This window comes from Arachis hypogaea, chromosome 18 (assembly GCF_003086295.3).
Source record: "Arachis hypogaea cultivar Tifrunner chromosome 18, arahy.Tifrunner.gnm2.J5K5, whole genome shotgun sequence".
In the NCBI taxonomy this organism is placed as follows: domain Eukaryota; kingdom Viridiplantae; phylum Streptophyta; class Magnoliopsida; order Fabales; family Fabaceae; genus Arachis; species Arachis hypogaea.
The window spans coordinates 91,595,381-91,612,553 of NC_092053.1; the positions used below are offsets into that span (position 1 = coordinate 91,595,381).

General features: G+C 38.0%; 1 non-coding gene across 1 annotated transcript; it reads left to right on the plus strand.

Moving 5' to 3' along the window:
- The first annotated feature begins 10,470 nt into the window (after positions 1-10,470).
- On the plus strand, positions 10,471-10,574 carry LOC112774201 (small nucleolar RNA R71). Its single transcript, XR_003188700.1, has one exon. It is a non-coding gene; the product is annotated as a small nucleolar RNA R71 (small nucleolar RNA).
- The last annotated feature ends 6,599 nt before the right edge of the window (positions 10,575-17,173 follow it).

Genomic DNA, 17,173 nt, shown 5'->3' on the forward strand with positions numbered 1-17,173 from the left:
GGATCACCAACGTTGCCCTCAACGTTGGCACCCATTTCTTTTTCAAAAACGTTGCCTTCAACGTTGGTGGATCAACGTTGCCACCAACGTTGCATCTCCCTCTCTTCTTCAACACTCTTTTACTTTGTTTATTCCTCTTCTTTCTTGCTTCTTTCTTGCCTCATTTCTTCCTACAATCAATCAAACAATTGCCTCAAAGTTTGCTATAATCATGAGGTATTTGCATCATTCATAACATCTAGTAAAAGTGGCATAAAACCTTATGAAAAAGAACATAAACACCCATGTTCAACTGACTTAGGGAATGCATGAAATTTCAATCCAATTGCTTACTTATCGTGCAAGAAAGTGCATAAAAACTAAATGAAACAAGAGAAAAATGTTTGTGAAACTAGCATAAGATGACTTGTCATCACAACACCAAACTTAAATCTTGCTTGTCCCCAAGCAAATACTAAAATAAGAAAAAGGCATGAAAACAGATAAGCATATATGTGTCCTTATTAGTAAGTAATTGAATTTGGCTCATGGAGTTTTATGCAGACAGAATGCAGCTCAATTATTGTCAACTACCAAATGTGAAATGCCCCTTTGAGTGTTAACTAGAGTTACTGCTATAAGGCCTTATTCTGTATTGGTCCTTGTGAGATTTTCTTTCTTTCCTTTGCTTTAGAAACTTAATTTTCAATTGTAGCTCAGTTTCAAGTGTTGCATCAGCTCTTTGGCTTAATTTTCAATCAACACCTCTTCACTACAGACACTTTGCTCACAATTCTTCTTAAGACATTGGTGCCCAGCACCTCTTTGGGTTACTAAATGTCTTGTAACTAGGTTGCTCTTGATAGTGGACTTTTGGTTGATAATCCCGGGTTAGTTAACCCAAGTTACCAAGTGTTGAAACACTCCTTAGAACCTAATCATCCAAGCAGATCCCATTACAAAGACACCACAGGCATATGTCTTAAGGTACAAGCTATTGGTGTCCAGCTTTTATTCTTTGTTTCTTTCATTTGTTTGTTGCCAATTCTTGGCTTTTCTTTCTTTCTTTCTTACTTTTTCTCCTCTTCCAAGGACATTTATGCATCAAAGATTCTTAGCAGCAACTAACTTTACACTTTAAAGAGACATTCTACCTTGCATCTTTTATTATTGAGCTTACTAACTAATCAAGTAATTACCATCACTGGTCCTTATTCTAATGTTTACCATATTGGTCAATTACTTTCTATTTTAACCTTTCCTTTTATTATGCAACAGGGGGTACAAGACACACATTCAAGCAGATGAAAATAAAACAAGCACTTATACCAGAATACTTGGCATACATCAGAATTTGCACTAATTAAGCTAATCAGTAGGGTATATAGAAATTTCCAATTTAGAACTTTTCAAAGCAAAGGGAATTAAGTGACAATACAACCTCTTGGGGATGTCTTCCAGCTTTCCTTTTGTCCTCATCATCTATAACTTCTGTATTTCTTTTGGTGATGATGCCTGAATCTTTTAAGAGGTCGAATGCTTCCCTGCTTAATCATTGGAAGTTGCTTGTTCCCTAAGCACTTAAGAACACGATTAGCATGTATGAACTGTTGCAGGTTTTTGAACTTACTTTGGTATGGGAACACCAAACTTAGTCCCTTGCTAATGTCCATAGTAAGATTAATCATATGCATGAAACCTTGTGATTTTGTTAAGTAAACAAGTAAGAAAAAAAATTCAAGCAACTGTCAAGAAATTTCCCTGATTGCTTTGGAATTTATGACTCCTGATGTTTTTCAAAGGGTTATAGTGTCTTTCCATCAAATCTTGGTGGGATACCAAACTTAAAATCAAACATTAACCCTTTTTATACTCCTTTTGGTTGCAACACCAAACTTAATTCTTTGCAATACAGGAAAATTCTTGAATTTTATTGAAGAGCTATGAAAAGAAAACTACCTCCGATTGGGTTGCCTCCCAACAAGCGCTTGTTTATCGTCATTAGCTTGACGTCCTTCATCCTTGTTCATCCCAGCTCCTAAATGCTCTCTTCTTTATTCCAAGATCCTCCCAGGTAATGCTTGGCTCTGTGACCATTTGCTGTGAATGTGTCATTTATAGCCTCATTCAGAAGTTCAATGCTCCCATAAGGGAGAACCTTTGTCACCAAGTAAGGGTCAGTCCATTTGGACTTGAGTTTGCCATGAAACCTTGAGCCTAGAGTTATATAAGAGCACTTGTTGTCTTGGTTTGAACTCCCTTTTCAAGATTTTCTTGTCATGCCACTTTTTTAGCTCTCTCCTTGTATATCTTTGCATTCTCATAAGCTTCCAATCTGAATTCATCCAGCTCATTGAGTTGCAATAGCCTTTTCTTTCCTGCTGCTTGAGAGTCAAGATTGAGGAGCTTAGTGGCCCAGTAAGCTTTATGTTCTAGCTCCACAGGCAGGTGACATGATTTTTCATAGATTAGCTGAAAGGGTGACTTCCCAATTAGGGTATTGAATGCGGTTCTATATGTCCACAGGGCATCATCCAACTTTCTGGCCCAGTCTTTCCTTGTCACCCCAACTGTCTTCTCTAGGATTCTCTTCAGTTCTCTGTTTGCCAATTCAGCTTGGCCATTAGTTTGAGGATGGTATGGTGTGGCCACTTTGTGAATTACTCCATATTTGTGGAGCAGTTTTTCCATTTGTTTGTTGAAAAAGTGGCTACCACCATCACTAATAAGGCTTTTAGGCATCCCATATCTGGTGAAAATGTGTCTCTTGAGAAATTGAAGGAGAATTGGTGCATCACAGATGGTTGTGGCTATAGCCTCCACCCATTTGGAGACATACTCCACTGCTACCAGAATGTATTTGAAGGAATAAGATGGAGGAAAGGGCCCCATGAAATCCATACCCCATAGATCAAATAGTTCTACTTCCAGAATGAAGTTTTGAGGCATTTCGTTACTCTTTGTTAGCCCTCCAGTCCTTTGACATTCATTGCATTGGTGCACAAATTTTCTGGCATCTTTGAATATAGTTGGCCAATAAAATCCACTTTGAAGCACTTTAGCAGCTGTTCTTTCTGGCCCAAAATGTCCACCATAAGCTGAACTATGACAGTGCCACAATATGTCTCTCATCTCACTTTCAGGGATACACCTTCTAATCATCCTATCTGGACACCTCTTAAACAAGAATGGTTCATCCCACAAGAATTTCTTGGCTTCATTACACAACTTCTTTACTTGTTGCTTGGTAAACTCTTGAGGAATCTTTCTTCCCACCTTGTAGTTTGTAATATCAGCAAACCAGGGTGCTTACTGTATTTGGAAGAGATGTTCATCTAGGAAATTTTCATTCACTGGTTGTGGTGTATCTTGGTTGGCCTCTTGTGGTAATCTTGACAAATGATCTGCCACTTGGTTCTCGCTTCCTTTCCTATCCTTCACCTCAATGTCAAATTCTTGTAGCAGCAGCACCCACCTAATAAGCCTTGGCTTGAAATCCTGTTTGGACATTAGATACTTGAGAGCAGCATGATCAGTGTATACTATAACTTTTGAACCAATCAAGTATTGTCTAAATTTGTCAAATGCATATACAATAGCCAAAAGCTCTTTCTCTGTGGTGGTATAAATTTTTTCTGCCTCATTTAACACCTTGCTTGCATGGTGCAATTTGTCTTTCTTTTGGCACAATACAGCACCAACTACAATATCACTTGCATCACACATAAGTTCAAAAGGAAGTCTCCATTCAGGGGGTGTGATGATTGGTGCTGTAGTGAGTTTCTCTTTCAAGGTTTCAAAGGTATGCTTGCAATTGTCATCAAAGATGAAAGGATTGTCAACCACTAGCAAATTGCTCAGTGGTTTGGCTAGTTTTGAAAAATCCTTGATGAATCTTCTATAAAACCCAGCATGCCCAAGAAAACTTCTCACTGCTTTTACATTGACAGGGACAGAAAGTTTTTCTATGATCTCTACCTTAGCTCTGTCAACTTCTATACCCTTGTTTGAAACTTTATGCCCAAGAACTATACCCTCTGGTACCATGAAATGGCATTTTTCCCAATTCAAAACTAAATTTGTTTCTTGGCATCTTTTCAAAACAAAGGTTAGATATTGCAGACAGGTGTCAAAAGAGTTACCAAAGAAAGAAAAATCATCCATAAAGACTTCTAAAAATTTTTCTACCAACAGAAAGCAATTACATTGGCTATATTAGTAAGCACTTGAAGTTCATCAGAAGGGTTTTATGCAGAAAGTTGCAGCATCACTTTTTCATTCTTATCAGGTAAGATTATCACTTTTTCATTGCATTCATCAAACACTGCTATGGCCTCTTGTTATTCTTATGTCCTTGGCACTTTTCTCTTCTTTGTTTTTCTTTTCTTTTTCTTTGAGCTCCTTTGCTCCTTGTTTGCTTAGTGTCATGTGTTGCACACGCCTTTGGCATTTTCTTTTTCTTATCAGTGCACTACACATATCCACTGCAGGCATTTTAGTTCACATTTCTTCTTGAGACATTGGTGCCCAGCACCTCTTTGTGTGACTAAATGTTTTGTATTTAGGTTGCTCTTGATAATGGACTTTTGGTTGATAATCCCGGGTTAGTTAACCCAAGTTACCAAGTGTTGAAACACTCCTCAGAACCTATTCATCCAAGCATATCCTTAATACATAAACACCACAGGCATTTGTCTCAGAAGTTCAAACCATTGGTGCCTAGCTTATTTTCTCAAATTTTTTTTCTTGCTTTTTGGTTGCCCTTTTTCAGTGGCTTTTTCTTCTTCTTTTTCTTTCTTTTTCATGGCCAAAGACATTTATTCATCAAGATCCATAGACAGTTTTCAATTTCTACACAAAAAATGATAATTCTACACTCTATTTCCAGTGATCTGACTAAACAATCAAGCATGCATACCACCACTTAATTCTACTTGATTTGTCACTAATTGAGCCAAGTTACTTTTGTTCAAACTTTTCTTTTATTTTTGGAAACAGAACAAGCATGGCAAGCATTTGTTTAAGAAGGTGAAGTTATATCCAAACATCTAGGCATTCACTTTATTCAAAGCAATAAACAGACAAACATACTAGTAACTTCACATTCCAGAAAGATTCAACAATTACAGTTTAAACCAGAACAAGCATGCTTTTGTTTGCCCTTTTTAAAGAATTGTCAAGGAACAACACCACCTTGTGAAATTTCTTGTTATCTCTTTGTTGCCAGGAAACAATTTGATTTCTCCTTCTTCTCCTAGTTGTTGCTTCATGTTCTTTCTAAGATCCTTGTTTCCTTTCCTGCAAAGAGTGATGAAGTTGCTTGCTTCTCAAGCACTTGAGTGGTTAGCTCAACTATGTATGGGCAAGTGTCTGAGTCTTAAGTTGGTGTGTGAACACCAAACTTAGTCTCCTACTTACTTCTCTGTTCTTTGAATCCTTGAGTTCTCCTTGGAATGAAGTTGCTGCTAAGGATTTTAAGCATTTCTGTGATTGCTTAGAATGGTTGTTCCTTTCATATAATTCAAAGGTTGTTGTGTTCAGTTGATCTTTATGGTGGAACACCAAACTTAGATTCACACATTCCCCTTTGAATTATTGATCCACGAATTCATTGTTTGGTGTGAAACACCAAACTTAATTCTTTGCAATGCTCAGAAACTGCTTCACCCTTTTTATTGAAACAAATAAAAGAAACAGCAAAGGGGTATTACCTCAGGTTGGGTTGCCTCCCAACAAGCGCTTCTTTAACGTCATTAGCTTGACGGTTATCTTCCTCAGTTGATGTGATATTTAACCTTGTCCTTCTCCTCCACATCTCCCAAGTAATGTTTGAGTCTTTGACCGTTCACAGTGAAGGTTCGTTGTGACTTTTCTTCCATGATTTCTACTTGTCCATATTGGGAGACCTTGGTGACAAGGAATGGTCCAGACCACCTTGATTTTAGCTTCCTTGGAAATAGCTTCAGCCTAGAATTGTAGAGCAATACTTTTTGTCCTTCTTCAAATTTCCTTGGGGCTATGTTGCTGTCATGCTTCTTCTTTGCTCTTTCTTTGTAAATTTTGGCATTCTCATAAGCTTCAGCTCTGAATTCTTCCAACTCTTGAATTTGCAACATCCTTCTTTCTCCAGCAGCTTTGCTGTCCAAGTTCAAGATTTTCAAGGCCCAGAATGCCTTGTGCTCCAACTCCAGTGGCAAATGACAAGCTTTTCCATATACTAGTTGGTAAGGGGACATTCCAATTGGTGTTTTGAAAGCTGTCCTATATGCCCAAAGAGCATCATCTAGCTTAATCGACCAGTCTTTCCTTGAAATTCCCACAGTCTTTTCCAGGATTCTTTTGAGTTCTCTATTAGATATTTCGGCTTGCCCACTTGTCTGTGGATGGTATGGTGTGGCTACCTTGTGTTTGACTCCATATTTTAGAAGCAATGCCTCCAATGGTTTGTTGCAGAAGTGGCTTCCTCCATCACTGATGATTGCTCTTGGAACCCCAAAACAGCAAAAAATGTGTTTTCTGAGGAAGTTCATGACTACCTTATTATCATTGGTTGGAGTTGCTATTGCTTCAACCCATTTGGAGACATAGTCTACTGCTACAAGAATGTAATTATTTGAATATGAGGTGGGAAAGGGTCCCATGAAATCTATCCCCCATACATCAAACAATTCAAGTTCCAGAATGAATTGTTGTGGCATTTTATTTCTTCTTGGCAGGTTCCCCGCTTTCTGGCATTCATGGCAGTGCTTCACTAGTTCCTTTGCATCTTTGAAGATGGTGGGCCAATAAAAACCACACTGCAACACCTTAGCTGCTGTTCTTTCTCCTGCAAAATGTCCTCCATAAGTGGAGCCATGGCAGTCCCATAAGACTTCCCTTCCTTCTTCCTCTGATATGCATCTTCTGAGTATGCCATCCGAACATTTTTTGAACAAGTATGGTTCGTCCCAGATGAAGTATTTGGCATCATTTACCAATTTCTTCCTTTGATGCTTGTTAAATTCCAACGGCAAACTCCCAGTGGCCTTGAAGTTTGCTATGTCTGCAAACCAGGGTGCTTTGTGAATTACCATGAGTTGTTCATCAGGAAAGCACTCATTTATATGTGTGCTTTGTGCGCTTCCTTCTTCACATGGTATCCTTGATAAATGGTCTGCCACCTTGTTCTCTACACCCTTCTTGTCTTTGATTTCAATGTCAAATTCCTGCAACAAAAGAACCCATCTAATAAGTCTTGGTTTGGATTCTTGTTTAGCAAGTAAGTATTTTAAAGCTGAATGATCAGTGAAGACAATGACTTTAGATCCAATGAGATAGGATCTAAATTTGTCAAATGCAAAGACTATTGCCAAGAGTTCTTTTTCAGTGGTTGTGTAATTCCTTTGGTTATCATTCAAGACTTTACTGGCATAATAAATCACATGTACCAAATTGTCTTTCCTTTGTCCTAACACTGCCCCAATAGCAAGGTCTGATGCATCACACATCAGTTCAAAAGGTAAGTTCCAATCAGGTGGGGCAATGATAGGTGCAGAGGAAAGTTTTTGCTTCAAAAGTTCATAGGCTAGCATACAATTTTTATCGAATACAAAGGGTGTATCAGAGACAAGCAAGTTACTCAAAGGTTTGGCTATTTTAGAAAAGTCTCTAATAAACCTTCTGTAAAAACCAGCGTGTCCCAAAAAACTCCTAACTGCCTTGACATTACTTGGTGGAGGTAATTTTTCGATGAGTTCCACCTTAGCTCTGTCCACCTCAATGCCTCTATTAGAGATTTTGTGGCCAAGGACTATTCCTTCTGTGACCATGAAATGACACTTTTTCCAGTTTAATACTAGGTTGGTCTCTTGGCACCTCTTAAGCATCAAGGCAAGGTGGTGTAGGCAGCTAGGAAAAGAAACTCCAAACACAGAAAAATCATCCATGAAGACCTCAATAAATTTTTCAATCATGTCCGAAAAGATGGACAGCATGCATCTTTGGAAAGTGGCAGGTGCATTGCACAATCCAAAGGGCATGCGTCTATAAGCAAAAACTCCATATGGACAAACAAATGATGTTTTCTCTTGATCTCTAGGATCAACTACTATCTGATTATAGCCTGAGTATCCATCCAGAAAGCAATAGTAAGCATGTCCTGCAAGCCTTTCAAGCATCTGATCCATGAATGGGAGTGGGAAATGATCTTTTCTAGTGGCTTCATTGAGCTTCCTGTAGTCTATGCACATCCTCCACCCAGTGACAGTTCTTGTGGGTATGAGTTCGTTCCTCTCATTTGGCACCACAGTTATGCCACCTTTTTTGGGAACTACATGGATGGGACTAACCCATGGGCTATCAGAAATGGGGTAGATTACCCCTGCCTGCCATAACTTCATGACCTCCTTTTGTACCACTTCTTTCATGACGGGATTCAATCTTCTCTGAGCTTGGATGGAGGGTCTAGCATCCTCTTCTAACAAGATTTTATGCATGCATATGGATGAACTTATCCCCTTCAAATCAGCTAGGGTCCATCCAATGGCATCTTGATGAGTTTGTAGCACCTTGATCAATTCTTCTTCCTGTTCTTGGCTCAGGGCAGAGCTAATGATAACAGGATGGCTCTCATCACTACCCAAGTATGCATACTTGAGATTAGGGGGCAATGCTTTGAGCTCAGGTTTTGGTGCTTCCTTCTCTTCTTTCACTCTCTCTAGCATGCTTGGCATGGTTGTTTCAGCAGCGTTGATGTCACTAACTTCAATATCCTTGGTGAACTCCTCCTCTGCCACTACCTTTGTTGTTTCCTCAAAGGTTTCTTGTATTGCAATGTCCACTACATCCACCCTCATGCATTCCTTTAGTGATTCTGATGGATAGCTCATTGCCTTGAATACGTTAAACACCAATTTCTCGTCATGTAGTCTAAGAGTGAGTTCACCCTTTTGTACATCTATGATGGCTCCAGCAGTAGCCAGGAAGGGTCTTCCCAGAATTATTGAAGCTTTGGCTTCTTCCTCCATATCTAACACCACAAAATCAGCAGGAAATATAAAATCTCCCACTTTCACCAACAAATCCTCAACTATCCCATGAGGGAATTTAAAAGTTCGATCTGCCAATTGGAGGGCCATTCTTGTTGGTTTGGCTTCCTCAATCTTCATTCTTCTCATCATTGTTAGAGACATCAAATTGATACTGGCCCCTAAGTCACACAAGGCCTTCTCCACCATGACTTCTCCTATGATGCAGGGGATTTGGAAACTGCCTGGATCCTTCAATTTCTGAGGCAATTTGTGCTGAATGATGGCACTGCATTCTTCAGTTAACAACACAGTTTCCTCATTTCTCCAGCTTCTCTTCTTGGTCATTAATTCCTTTAAGAATTTTGCATAGAGTGGCATTTGCTCTATTGCCTCAGCAAACGGAATGTTGATTTGAAGCTTCTTGAAAATCTCCAAGAACCTGGAGAATTGGCCATCCTTTTCACTTTTCATCAAACGTTGAGGATATGGTGCTTTAGGTGTATAAGGCTTCAGGACCTCTTTTTCTTTTTCTTTTGCTGCAGACGGTGTAAAAGATTGTCCTTGTTCCTTGTCCCTCACATTTTCCTTTGCTTCATCCTCTGTGGTTTCCTTTGAGATCTCCTTTAGATTCTTTCCACTTCTGAGGGTTATGGCCTTACATTCTTCCCTTGCAATAGCCTTGGCAGCATGAGAAACGCTTGGCCCAGGGGTTTGCTTAGACAAATACACAATTTGATTTTCTAGCTTCTGGATGGCAGCTCCTTGGTTTTGCAGGTTAGAATTTACTTCTTCTTTAAAGGCTTTTAATTCGGTTATGTCTTGACTCATGGTTGCAAGCTTTCCTTCTATCCTGTTTAATTGATCTTGAAATTGTTGGTTCGGATTAGGTTGGGTAGGTTGATTATTTTGGCCATGATATGATGGTTGGGAGTAAGTGTTTTGTGTGGTTTGGTATGATCTTTGGTTAGATTTTTGGTATGTGGAATCATTATGTTGGTTGTGGTTGTAAGGTTTGTGGTTTTGTGGTTGGGTTTGTTGGTTTCCCCACCCAAAGTTTGGGTGGTTTTTCCATCCTGGATTGTAAGTGTTGGAATGTGGATCATATGATTGCCTTTGTTGGTTTCCCACATAGTTGGCCTCTTCCCAATCACCTCCTTCAGTGCTTACTTCCTCTTGATCTTGTGTGTGTATTGCGGCCACTTGCTTTGTTTCTAATTTCCTGGTGAGCTCTGCTAGTTGCTTGGCAAACACCTTGTTTTGGGCTAAAATTGTATCAACATGGTTCAGCTCCATGACTCCCTTAGTGTTGTGTCTCTCTGAAGCATAGTAGTATTCATTCTCAGCCACTGTCTCGATCACTTCAATGGCTTCTTCCACAGTCTTTTTCCTGTTCAATGAACCTCCTGATGAATGGTCTACAGCCTTCCTTGATTCATAAGAAAGTCCATCATAGAAAATATGCAATTGCACCCAGTCATGGAACATGTCTGGTGGGCATTTCCTTGTCAAATCCTTGAATCTCTCCCATGCCTCGTAGAGAGTTTCACCATCTTGTTGTCTAAAAGTCTGAACCTCAGATCGAAGCCTATTGACCTTTTGTGGGGGGGTAGAAACGTGCCAGAAACTTGCTTTCCACCTCGTCCCATGTTGTTAGGCTCCCCCTTGGGAATGATTCCAGCCACTTAGCTGCCTTGTCCCTAAGTGAAAATGGGAACAAAAGCAGTTTATAGGCATCTTCCTGGACTCCATTGGACTTCACAGTGTCGCAAATTCTCAGGAATTTTGTGAGATGTTGGTTTGGATCTTCATTAGCACTCCCACCAAATGAACAATGATTCTCCACAAGTGATATTAGCTGTGGTTTGAGTTCAAAATTGTTGGCCTGAATGGTTGGTTTCTGAATGCTGCTACCACAATTCCCAGAGGTTGGGTTTATGTATGAACTAAGAACCCTCCTCTCGGGAATGGCATTGTTTCCATCAGCTCTCTCATGGTTGTGAACTTCTCCATCCATGTTGAGATCTAGAGCTTCCTCAAAATTGTCCTCAGATTCTCCTTCAGATTCCTCTTCTCTCAGTACTCTCTTCCCTCTTGCTTCCCTTCTAAGTCTATGAAGGGTCCTCTCTGATTCGGTATATGGAGGAGTTGATGTCTCTCCTCTCCTACCTGTCATACAAGAACACAGCACAGGCAACAAACAAGTGAAATACTCTTGGTTAATGGAAGAGTATGGTTAGAGTAGTTGAGGAATTAATTCAAATAGTTAGTGAGTCAGTGAGTTAGTTGCTTGAATTTAAAGGCATAAAGAAAGAAAGCATGTAACAGAGTGCAGAAATTAAAAATTCAACAAGTAACTTGAACTGAATTAACAAAGCAAGAAAAATGCTCAATCTAGTTAACTTCCAATTTGAGAATTGTCAATCGAAAACCAATCCCCGGCAACGGCGCCATAAACTTGATGCGCATAAACTAGTTATGCCACGATTTAGGAAATTGCACGATCGGCAAAATTCCTTCCGGCAAGTGCACCGGTTATCGTCAAGTAAAAACTCACAATAGAGTGAGGTCGAATCCCACAAGGATTGGTTGAATGAGCAATTCGGATTAGAAGTGTGTCTAGTTGAGCGGAATCAAGAATTAGATGAGAATTGCGGAATGTAAAATTGGCGGGAAACGTAAATGACAAGAAATTAAAATGGCGGAATCTTAAATTGCATGAATTAAAGAGCGAGAAGCTAAATTGCTGAAATTAAAAGGGAATAGGGGTGATTGCATGAATTGAATTGCAGAATGTAAAGAGAAAGTGGAAATCGGAGATGGGGAATTCATTGGGTTTTAGGAGATATTGAGATCTCCGAATCAAAACATTTTTATCTCTTCCTCAACCAATGCGTTCATTGAATTTTTGCTTGGCAATCTTATATGATTGGATCCCAATCCCTTGGCTCACCAATTCTCTCTAAAAACAAACAAATTTCCAATCCCTTGGCTTAAATGTTCATAAGAAGAGATGATGCTCGATCACTGATTATACCACACAGTTTTATGAACCACAATTTGGTAGGATTACATGTCACAATATCCATCCAAACCCCAATCCAATTCACTGTGAGAAAGCTTCTCTAGCATGAATCCTCCATTCCTTTCCCAAGGTTCCGAAGGATTCCAATTATGGGTAGTTTCTTTCCCAAGACAACTACCCAATGGAATTAGATCGAGAAGCTTTCTAACAAAATTTAAGAGAAAAGATTGAAGAAGAAGATAAAACTATTATTGATTCATTGAATTACAATAGAGCTCCCTAACCCAATGAAAGGGGTTTAGTGAGTCATAGCTCTGAATTCAATTACAAAGGTATGAAAACTAGCAAAATGAAAAGGTAAAAGTGTCTCCTAACTTAAATTCTATCCTATTTATGCACTTTCTATATTGAGCTTCTGTTGTGTTTCTTGGGCTTTGAGGCCTCTCCCTGCTTTCCTTTTGCTTTGGGTTTATGATCCATAATCTTGATGAGGCTGCTGATCCACATTCTGTAACATTCATTGAGCCAACTTAGTGATAATCAAGTAATGACACATGACTCAACAAATTGAAATTCCAGACTCATCAATCCTTCAGGCCCAATCCCATAAACCATGATATTCAATTGGGTTTCATACCAGAGTAAGTTTAAGTTAATGTTTGTGCTCAAAAGCTAACTTAAACTGCAATATTTTTGGCCCAGAAACCTTTTCCAATAGTGGCGTTTAAGTTGCAGTTTAAGCTTAAACTGCAGCTTAAACGCCAGACACTTCCAGTGATGCCTTTTGTGGAAGCACGTTTAAGCTTCAGTTTAAGGTTAAACTGAAGCTTAAACGTGGAAATGGAAGAAGGCAGCCCTGGAGGGTAACGTAGTCGAACACGTTTAAGCTTCAGTTTAAGGTTAAATTGAAGCTTAAACGTGGAGATAGGAAAGGCAGCCCTGGAGGTCGAACACATTTAAGCTCCAGTTTAAGGTTAAACTGGAGCTTAAACGTGGGAATAGAGAAAGCCATCCTGGAGGTCGAACACGTTTAAGCTCCAATTTAAGGTTAAACTGGAGCTTAAACGTGGAAGCGGAGAAAGGTAGCCCTGGAGGTGTCGAACACGTTTAAGCTCCAGTTTAAGGTTAAACTGGAGCTTAAACGTGGAAGCGGAGAAAGCAACCCCTGGAGGTCAAACACGTTTAAGCTCCAGTTTAAGGTTAAACTGGAGCTTAAACGTGGAAATGGAGAAAGCAACCCTGGAGGAGAAAACTTGGTCGAACACGTTTAAGCTCCAGTTTAAGGTTAAACTGGAGCTTAAACGTGGAATTGGCTCCCTGGTGCATTTCCCATTTCTGGCGTTTAACTTCCAGTTTAAGGTTAAACTGGAGGTTAAACGCCACTTTCACCCTTTCCTCAGCTTTCATGATTTTGGTAGTTTAAGTTCCAGTTTAAGCTTAAACTAGAACTTAAACTCCACATGTGATATTCAAGCTTCCTTTATTGATTTTGTTGCTTCCTTGCCTAGCCTCTTCTTCCCTGAAATCATCCAAACAATTGCATCAAAGTCTTGCAAAATTTCATGAGAAATCTTCCATTCATAGCATTCAAGTAATATAACTAAAAACTCATGGAATTTGCATCAAAATCATACTGTTTGGATGGTTCATTGCTTTGTTATTCATTTAACCATTCTTGGTTACTTTAAGCTCAAGAAAATGCATAAAACAACTAAAACTAACGGAAAAATGCTAGTGAAATTAGCCTAAGATGCCTTGGCATCATGACGCCGCAGTGAGAGACAACGGAATGTAAGGATTTGTGGGAGAAAGAGAATATGTGGATTAGGATATTTGAGAGAGGTTCAAATATAGATGTTCTGGAGAAGTCCCAAATTAAAATGGTCTTCTAGACTTTAGCAGCCAGATGTTGCTGCGGTTAATCTAACCGCCGCAGGTTTTCAACTTAGCGGTGGTTACATAAATCGACGCTAACAGGCCACCACAATCTTCTGCCTGTGTTGTAGTGTTAGAAGCATATAATTACTTGTTAGGTTCGGTGAGTCATTTAATTCAACCTACAAGTTGTTTTAGTTTGACCCCAAGCTGATCAGAACCAAGGATCACTGATTATAAGACTGTTTTTAATTTGATAAATTGTAAAAATGATTAAAAAGCTACTTAAAATACTGGTTCATGCCACCAACATGGTGATCCAGTTCAAAAGCTGGTCTGGTATGGATTACTATAGGTAAAGTCAGAATAGAGAAATTGATGCTAGAATTTATGTGCCTAAGTTAAATAATGTGACTAGTAATTATATGATGATGTATGTGAGAATAGTATTAGGCATTTCATAGATCATATATTCATATGGTTGAATTATCATTTATCAATATATGGTAATAAACATCTTCATTTTTTTAGGTAGTGGCCTTTCTTTTCTTTTCTTTTTTCTTCTTTCATTTATTCCGTGTGATATCTTTAAGTTCTTTCAGTAGGATTCAAGTTAAAGGAAAAAGAACAAGAAAGAAGGAACAAAAAGAGCAGTTTGTGACACTATTAAAATTTTAATTTTCAAGGAGTCTATTTTTTTTTCTTTAGTTTCCTTTTGAGTGCTATTTGTTGTCATATATATCATTATTGTTGTCTTGTAGGGAGATGCTGATGTAATATGTGGTGAAGCTTGGAAATTCTGGCCATTAGAACTTATGGCTTGCCTCAATTTTGACTGTGAGTGTTTTTTGGGGGTGCTAAACCTTCTGAGATATTTTAATATTTTTGTTGTAGTATGTTTCAAAATACAGTTATCATGGTTATTTACATAAAAAGCAAATACTATTTTCATTCTTTTGTTTTAGTGTTGAAATTCAAATTTGAGTTCAATTATTATTGTTCTTTCTACATGGTACCAAAGCGGTCTCAATTCCCTCTTCCAACTCATGATGTTATTGTCAAGGGTGTTATTCATTTAGAATTTCATATATGTGCAAGTTTTATATAGGACTTGTGTAACTGTGTTTTGAATTATAAGCTAGTTTTTTAGAGGAGTTTATTAGTCATGCCATGTTCATTGATATCAACTAGCCATAGATTTGTTGCTAGTTATTTACTATTAAATTGTTTGGATTTAGAAAATCTATTTTATAATTTGAATACTAAATGGATGATTAAGTCTCATTTTTTCTATTTTTTAATTTAAAAAAGTATTGCAAAATCTCGAATGATAATATATTGAAGCCCTTAAAAAAATTTATTTACTTGTAGATAAATACAGTTGCACATGATGAGGGTCATTATATTACTTTAGAAAAAAATAACTTATATTGGAAGATGCTATTTTTAATCTTTTGCTGGTATATTTTAATTTTTTATTCATCCTTTTATTGCCTTTATGTTTTATGATAATTTAGTTGTTGATGAATGTTATTACCCTATTCAAATTGAGAATGATAAAAGTCGTGATGTTTATTTGGTCTTTATATTGTGTTACATTTACACTATATTGTTGTTTTCTTTACTATTAAATATGGTTTTATTCTTTGATTGGTATTTTATAAGATACGAAGACGTTTAGCTTTTTAGCTTAATAGTTTATATGTGAAAATCTTATGCCCATTTTTTGCTTTTTTTTTAGTTAAATTTAGTTAGAATTTAGTAAGTTTAATTATATTTTACTGTTAAAATTCTCTTTGAATGCTACTTTGATTTGTTTTAATGTTCCAAGTATTTCAGGTGAAATTCGGGCAAATTCGGCAGAGTTTTGTGCAAAAACAAAGGAAGAAAGTGGATGCTGTTAACCCTGACCTTCTTGCAGTCCAACAAAAAGAACTTGAGTTACAGAGGTCCAAATGATGCAGTTCTAATGGTGGTAAAAAGCCAACTTTTTTATCTTTCCAATGATATATAATAGTCTATACTTTTCTTCTGGAATCACTGCCATGAAGGGCGCTAAACGCCGAGCCTCGCGTTTACCACCCAAGAAGACAGAACCAATGCCCAAGCCACTGCTAATTCTGGCACTGAATGCCAATTCTGACGCTAAACGCCAATAGTGCGGGTCAAACTCACCCAAAAGGAGCATCTTTAGCTAGATTTAGCTTTTAATTATTATTTTATCTTTTATTTTTGTAATTTTTATTTAGAAACAAAATCTTTCAGGATTAGAATTTATTATCTTATTTTAGTTTCAAATCAAATTAGATTACATATAAAAGGGAAAAGATTCACCCTTCAGGGGATCTTCGCACTTCCGCACTTTTACACTTTTCAAAACCCTTATTTTCTCTGTAAGTCATGAGCCAAAAAACCTTCTTGGTTAAGGTTAGGAGCTCTGTTTATTTCTATGGATTAAGACTATTGCTTTTCTATTTTAATTAATGTACTAATTCAGCTTCAAGAATTACTTTCGTTCTTCATTTTATGAATCTGGGTGGAACGAGAGTATGACCCTTATTCTAGATGCGTTCTTGTGACCCTTGGAAGAGGTCCCTCACTTGAACACATCTTGAAATAAAACTCCTCCTAAATTTCTAATTACTTGAACTAATCTGGATACGTGACATATAATCTGTTTAGCTTTGGGTAATTAGGATTTTCGTGGCCATAAACTAGATTTGAACCTAACCCTCTAATTGGAATCAAGTGACCAAGGGATTGGCGGTTGATGAAGATTAGAGGAAACTAAATCACTAAGGAATTAGGGTTTAGTCAATTACAGTTTGCCATGAAATGAATCTTGCATGATTAAAATAGTTGGTAAGAAAACTTAATCTGAAAAAGTAAACATCTCCGATACCTTAACTACTTCCTCTCATTGATTTCTCACCAATTCTCTTATTTGCTTTCTTTACTCTTGAATTACTATTTAATGCTGTTTCAAATCATCAAACCCACTTTTCTGCTTGCCTAACTAAACCAATCAGTCGACCATTGTTGCTCAGTCATCAGTCCTCGTGGGATCGACCCTCACTCACCTGAGATATTATTTGGACGACCCGGTACACTTACCGCTTCAGTTGTAGATATTCTCAAAATCTGCACCAATAGGTTAATTATTGTTTGGTCATTGGTGAGTATGGTTGGACTGCAAACATGGAGAGGATTATGAAGGCTCGGGCCTTGAGAGATAACAGCATGACTGGTTACATATCTAGTAAGAAGACTATAGAGATCAACCTTGACA